The sequence below is a fragment of the Ursus maritimus genome, unplaced genomic scaffold (assembly GCF_017311325.1).
Source record: "Ursus maritimus isolate PB19 unplaced genomic scaffold, ASM1731132v1 scaffold_3, whole genome shotgun sequence".
Classification (NCBI taxonomy): Eukaryota; Metazoa; Chordata; class Mammalia; order Carnivora; family Ursidae; genus Ursus; species Ursus maritimus.
Genome location: NW_024425563.1, coordinates 7,197,396 through 7,204,362, shown reverse-complemented (window position 1 = coordinate 7,204,362; position 6,967 = coordinate 7,197,396). Strand labels below are relative to the sequence as shown.

The following is a 6,967-nucleotide window of genomic DNA, read 5'->3' as shown; positions in this document are numbered from 1 at the left end:
TAAAGAAATTGTGGTATATATGATGGACTACTATTCAGCCATAAAAAAGAAGGAAAATTTTGCCATTTGCAACAATATGGATGGACCTTGAGGACATTAGGCTAAACGAACTATATCAGACAGAGAAAGACAAATACCTATACGAGCTTGCTTATATGTGGAATCTTAAACAAAAGGTGAAAAAACGAAATCATAGACGCAGAAAACAGATTGGTGGTTGCCAGAGGTGGGGTGGGAGTGCGGGGGGGAGGGGGGGATAGGGGATAGGCAAAATGAGTGAAAGTGGTCAAAAGGTACAGACTTCCAGTTATCAAATAAATAAGTCACAGGATATAATGTACAGTATGGGGACTCTGGTTAATAATATTGTATTGTGCTCTTTGCCGCATCTACTGCGAGAATGAAGACCATTCTCAGCAATCAGACTGTCGACGTTCCAGAAAATGTCGATATCGCTCTGAAGGGACACACAGTTATTGCGAAGGGCCCCAGAGGAACCCTGTAAAGGGACTTCAGTCACATCAATGTAGAACTCAGTCTCCTTGGAAAGAAAAAGAAGAGGCTCCGAGTTGACAAATGGTGGGGAAATAGAAAAAAACGGGCTACCGTTCGCACTATCTGTAGTCATGTACAGAACGTGATCAAGGGCGATACACTGGGCTTCCATTACAAGATGAGGCCTGTGTGTGCTCACTTCCCCATCAACGTTGTTATTCAGGAGAATGGTTCTCTTGTTGAAATCCCAAATTTCTTGGGTGAAAAATACATCCCCAGGGTTCGGATGAGGCCAGGGGTTGCTTGTTCTGTCTCTCAAGCCCAAAAAGATGAGTTAATTCTTGAAGGAAAGGACATTGAACTTGTACCGAACTCAGCTGCTTTGATCGAGCAAGCCACAACTGTCAAAAACAAGGATATCAGACAATTGGGGGATGGTATCTACGTTTCTGAAAAAGGAACAGTTCAGCAGGCGGAGGAATAAGATCTGAGCTGTCCATCTACAGAAACGGCAGGATGCCGGATGATTTTTCAGACTTATTGGTGATATTTTAAAGATGGAATAAAAGCTATACTGATTTGGGGGGGATAATATTATATATTTGAAAGTTACGAAGAGAATAAATCTTAAAAGTTCTCATAAGAAAAAATTTGTAACTGTAACTGTGTGGCGACTGATGTTAACTAGACTTATTATTATACCTCCAGTGACTGCCCGCTGACCCGCTCCTGATGTCTCAAGCTCATTCTCAGGTCAGTTTTGCCACCCCCAGGCCGATCTTGGTCTCAACCACCAACTCTATTTTGCTCCAGCCGGCTTGGGGGCTGGGACCAGGACCTAAGTGATGTCATGGCTCCACCGTCCAGTTCCGAAGCCTCTGGCTGGTGAATGCCCCAAGTGAGTCAAAACCTCCCCCAGAATACAGACAGAGCAATAAAGGATCGTCCTTGAACGCAGTCTCAACATAGATGCAAAAAAAGACAATAAAACTTCCAGCAGTGACTCTTAATAATGCCATACTCACTGACAGACTTTGAACAAGGCAATTTTTGAGCTGGTTTAGAATCATAAAGGAGAAAGAGGAGTGAGTGTCGTGGCCACGGGGAGTCAAGACTGCGAACGTAGCAAATCGTGGCAACAGGGTCCCCCAAGGGCCCCTTACAAGTTCACACGTACGCTCATTTGGGCCCATAAGGTACTCTCACTCCCATTATTACAAAGGAAGAGAGACCCAGGGAGACAAAACGGCTTGCACGTAGTGGTAGAGTGGGGACAAACACCAGATCCCCAAACCCCCCGGCACCTTCCCACCCCAGGGCAGCTGCCTAGACGTGGAGACCGACCCGAAGAGCCGATCTTAGGAACAGGGCAGGAGGTCTGGGCAGAAAGAAAGAGGTAAGTACAGAGGAGAAAGAAATACGATTTTAAAACAGAAAAAAAGCTTCTGAGGGGTCAGGCTGCCCAAACCAGAACACATAACGCGCTCCTATTTTAGTCTGTGGTGGTCTTGCTGCCTCACCTGACAACCAAAGGATTCCGCAGGATCGATGACCTCCCCGGGACAAGGATGAGCTGAGAGTGGGCATAAAGGCTGCGGTTTGTGGCCCTGTGCTCCCCAGGCCGGCTTCCCTGCCGTGGCCGGCTCACCCCGCACCGGCTCTGCAGCCCGGAGCAAGTTCCAGGTGGAGCCTGTTGAAAGAGAAACCTGGAAATGCCGAGAACCGCCGCTCTGCCCAGCCACCCCTGCCCCCAGCCCCGGGCTGCAGACCCTGGCACCACCTGTCCCCCTGTCCCACAGGCCACTGAGCCACAGGTGGGCGCCTAGAGACTCCAGGGCTGCGGTCCTGGTGCCCACATCCTTCAGGATCCCAGCCTGTGAATAGCGAGGTCCATCTTCAAAAACCAAGCCTCCCCAAGAGGAGGGCTAATTGACTTGGAAGAAGCCCTGGGAAATGTTTCATTCTGCTTGTTTTCCTTTCTCAAGTTGGAAAGCCACGTTAAGCAGCCAGCGGCTCAGCTTTACAGAAGGTTCATGATGTTCTGGTTCCTTAAAGTTCCTTTAACAGGTTCATTTTGGGTTCGAGAAGTTCCATTTAAATCAGATATAGATGTTTATATGGTGTTCTTTACACCATATGGGAATTTGTTTCCTCTGCTTTGGTTATTCTAACGAGCCGAGCTGGAAGCAATGAAGGGATGAGATTTCGGATTATTGCACAAACAGTGCTCTAGCACTGTCTAGTATGGGCACGTTATATCTACATAATGCAAAGGAAAGAGACACTATCCCAATATATCAAACTTAGATTTTCAGTTTCCTTTGCTCTTATCCTCTATGCTCTTATTTACTCTTCTGTGTTGTGAGCGCAGTCTGCCTTGGTTTTTACTTTTTGTCTCTTTCCCACTGAACTTTATATGTAAGACTTTTCCTTTGTACTATCCAGTCTTCACAATTTTCCATTTTAAATCTGTGTAGCTTTCCATCTCACAACTAGATGTATAAAATATATCACGACGTTTCTTAGCATTGAATGTGATCTGGGGGAATAAGGGTTTTTGTGACTGGGAAGACGTGGTCATTTTGAAGGTTGGGCACGGCTGCCCCAGGGCAGCACTGGATGGGACAAAGGGACAGAAGCAGAGGAGAAAGGGACAGAAGACGTGATATACTTGAACAATTTTTGCCATTGGCCATCTGTATTCCTCAGATTTAGATCAGATTTTCTTTTTTATCCTAAGATTCATATATTTATTTTTATTTTTTTTTAAGATTTTATTTATTTATTTGACAGAGACAGCCAGCGAGAAAGGGAACGCAAGCAGGGGGAGTGGGAGAGGAAGAAGCAGGCTCCCAGTGGGGGAGCCCGATGCGGGGCTCGATGTGGGGCTCGATCCCAGGACTCTGGGATCACGCCCTGAGCTGAAGGCAGACGCTTAACGACTGCGCCACCCAGGCGCCCCCATATATTTATTTTAGAGACAGAGTGTGAGTGCTCGCACGAACAGAGGGGGGGGCAGAGAGAGAGGGAGAGAAGGAGACTCCACACTGAGTGTGACATGGGGCTCAGTTCCATGACCCTGAGATCATGACCTGAGCTGAAATCAAGAGTCGGACATTTAACTCACTGAGCCACCCAGGCTCCGGATCAGATTTTCTTATCTGAGTTCATGGTCAGGCTGGGGGGCTGATGGGGTCCATGAACACTCTGATATTGTATACAGAATGTGTGCACTTTTGTGAACATAGATATATAACTTTTATCAGAATCCCAAAGAGTGTAATGGTTTTTTTTTTAAAGATTTATTTAGGGGTGCCCGGGTCACATAGTCAGTTAAGCATCGGACTCCATTTCGGCTCTGGTTGTGAACTCAGCATTGTGAGGTCTGGCCCCACATCGTGGAGCCTGCTTAAAAGGTAAAAAAAAGAAGATATATACTTAAAAACAAAACCCTAATGAACAAAACTGCTACCTCCATAGGTTCACCTATAGCTTCGTCATCTGGGTGACATGTGTCTGAACACAAGAGGAGCTCCTGTTTCCCTGGTTTGGTCAATACGGTGAGGGGCTCGTGGCCTGCCCATGTTCCCCGATGTAGCTTTACCCCCTTCCCTGCAGCAGGTGTGGCACCTCTCCTGGGGCCCCTAAGGCTGGCCTCCCACTGTGAGGAGGGGGGCATCTTCTGGTCTTACTGACGTAGCGCTCCGTGATTAAGCAATTACCCACCTGACTGAGCCTCGTAAGCAAAATACAGGATTCGAGTGATGGAACTTGAACCTGGCTGGCGCCTGAAGAACTGCCCACTCCAGCATCCAGGGGCGAGGCATTCTGCTGAACTCCCAATGCTTCCTTAATCCTCCCGACATCTTCCAAGCACAGACCACACAGGGCCCAGCGCCCGGCAGGACCTGCACAGACGTTTGTACAATGACTACAATGAGAAAGCATCTGAGTCTCGTTCGTTTTTGTGTTTTACTTTCTAATGTTTGACTCATTGTTAAAATCATATAAGAACACAAATAAAAGTTTCTAAACAACTTACAGATTCTAGAAGCATAATTTATGTGCCTACAATTCAACGATTTTTAGTAAATTTGTAGACTTGCACAACCATCACCACAATTCACTTCTGGGACATTTTTATCACCCTCCCCAAAATGTGTCATACAAGTAAATTTTTATTTTTTAAGATGTATTTATTTTTTGTAATCTCTATACTCAATGTGGGGCTCGAACTCACTACCCCAAAATCAAGCATTGTGTGCTCCTCTGACTGAGCCAGCCAGGCACCCCCTTACAAGTAAATTTTTACCAGAAAGAGAACGACCTGGCATTCTACCACTCTAGCATCGCCGTTGTCTTTTTTTCCCCATATTCCTTTGTGATCTTTGCCCAAAGGGCATTTTGCTATTGTTGTTGTTGTTTCCATAGTTATATTCTCCTTCAGCATTTTAGAGGGCATCTGTTTTCATCCCATGCACAGAGATTTTTTAAAGGGAGAAATCGTATGGGAGGCTGGCTTACACACAGCTGGCTGACGATGCTTTTGTCCACAAAAAGATTCCCCTTAAATAACTGTTTGCTTGCTTCTCTTCCCAGCTAATAGGAGGTTAGTTATCATCAGAGGGGATGGGAGCTGGACAGCAGGGAGCTACTGGAGAGCAGAGGTCATGGGCAGGCCTGGGGACAGCCTACAGAGATGAGCCTGTGGAAGACAGGACCCAGAGACATTAGGGCATTTAAATGTCATCTGAAAATGGCAAATACCATGGAAGGGTTTTGAGCATATTCGGAAGAAAAGAATAGCTTAGCACATGAAAAGTATTCACCCCTATGACCAAATGGCCCGTCTTTCTAAAGAATTGCCATTTTTCCAGGTAGGCCAAAGCCCAACTGTGAGATAGGCTAGCTATGTTGTCTATCCTTCCACTTCCTCTCAGATCCCTTCCCTGCTGCCCCCTAGATCTCCCCAGCCCCCCTCCAGCCCCAGCAGCTGCACTTCTGGGTGCAGTTATAGAACCTTGAGTTTAGCACCTGTTCAACTCCCATTGAAGTCCCAGCCACATGCGAACTCACCCCATGGGCTTTGTGAAGTCCAAATATCACCCTAACGGTTATCTACACAATATTTTCTTTTTTAAAAAAGATTTATTTATTCATTTGAGAGAGCGAGAGAGTAAACAGGGGGAGGGGTAGAGGGGGAGAAAGTCCTAAGCAGACTGCACACTGAGCATGGAGCTCGACGCATAGCTCGATCTCATGACCCTGAGATCACAACCTGAGCGGAAACCAAGAGTCAGTTCCTTAACCGACTGAGCCACCCAGGCACCCCTCGCAATATTTTCTTTAAATAAATTAATTTATTTTACTTAGATACTTCTTTCTAATTTTTTAATCCTTATTGAGGAATAATCTATATAATAAGATGCATCCATTTTAATTGTGCAGTTCAATGAGTTTTGACAAATGTTTACCAACACGAAATCACAACCAAGATGTAAAATGTTGGGGCGCCTGAGTGGCTCAGTCGTTAAGTGTCTGCCTTCGGCCCAGGGCGTGATCCCAGGGTCCTGGGATCGAGCCCCAACTGGGCTCTCTGCTCCACTGGGAGCCTGCTTCTTCCTCTCCCACTCCCCCTGCTAGTGTTCCCTCTCTCGCTGTCTCTCTCTCTGTCAAATAAATAAATAAAATCTTAAAAAAAAAAAAAAAAAAGATGGAGAATGTTTTCATCACCACAAAACAGTTTCTTTAGGGAGGGCCCTTTGCAAAGTTCCCATCCTCAATCCCATCCCAGACAACCACAGATCTGTGTCTGTTACCATAGATTATTCTTCCCCTTTCTAGAATTTCATATGAATGAAATTGTACACTATGTACATTATTGGATCTGGCATCTTTCATTCATTATTTTTCTTGACATTCATTCATGTTGTTGCATCTATTGCTAATTTGTCCCTTTTATTCCCAAATAATATTTAGAAATGTATTTTCTCAAGAAAACTTGATATCTCTACACAAATTAGAAAATCGGTATCAGGGGCATCTGGATGGCTCAGTCGTTAAGAGTCTGCCTTCTAGGGGGGAGGAGTTAAGATGGCAGAGGAGTAGGGGACCCCTTTTTAAGCCGGTCCCCTGAGTTGAGTTCGATAGGTACCAGACCAGCCTGAACATCCACGGAATCAGCCTGAGATGCAGGAAGATACATCTGGATCTCTACAAATGAACATCTCCAGCGCTGAGTATTGAGGTACGAAGCTGGGAGCCGTGAAACCCTGCACAGATATCGGGAGATAAACGGAAGAGGGAGGGAGCCGCCATGTTCGGGCTCCGGGAAGCGGGAGCCACCTGCACGGGGGAGCTGGCGGACTCGCGGACTGGCACCCGTGAGAGAGCGGACTGAGACCGTGAGCCGGGGAGCACGCGTGCCACCAGACTGAAACGGAGCTCCGGTGCACTCACTGGAACCAGACTG

The 6,967-nt window shown here is 46.4% G+C and overlaps 1 pseudogene; it reads left to right on the top strand.

The window, feature by feature from the left end:
• Positions 1–385: 385 nt before the first annotated feature.
• LOC121105919 lies at positions 386–994 on the top strand (annotated as a pseudogene).
• Positions 995–6,967: the final 5,973 nt, after the last annotated feature.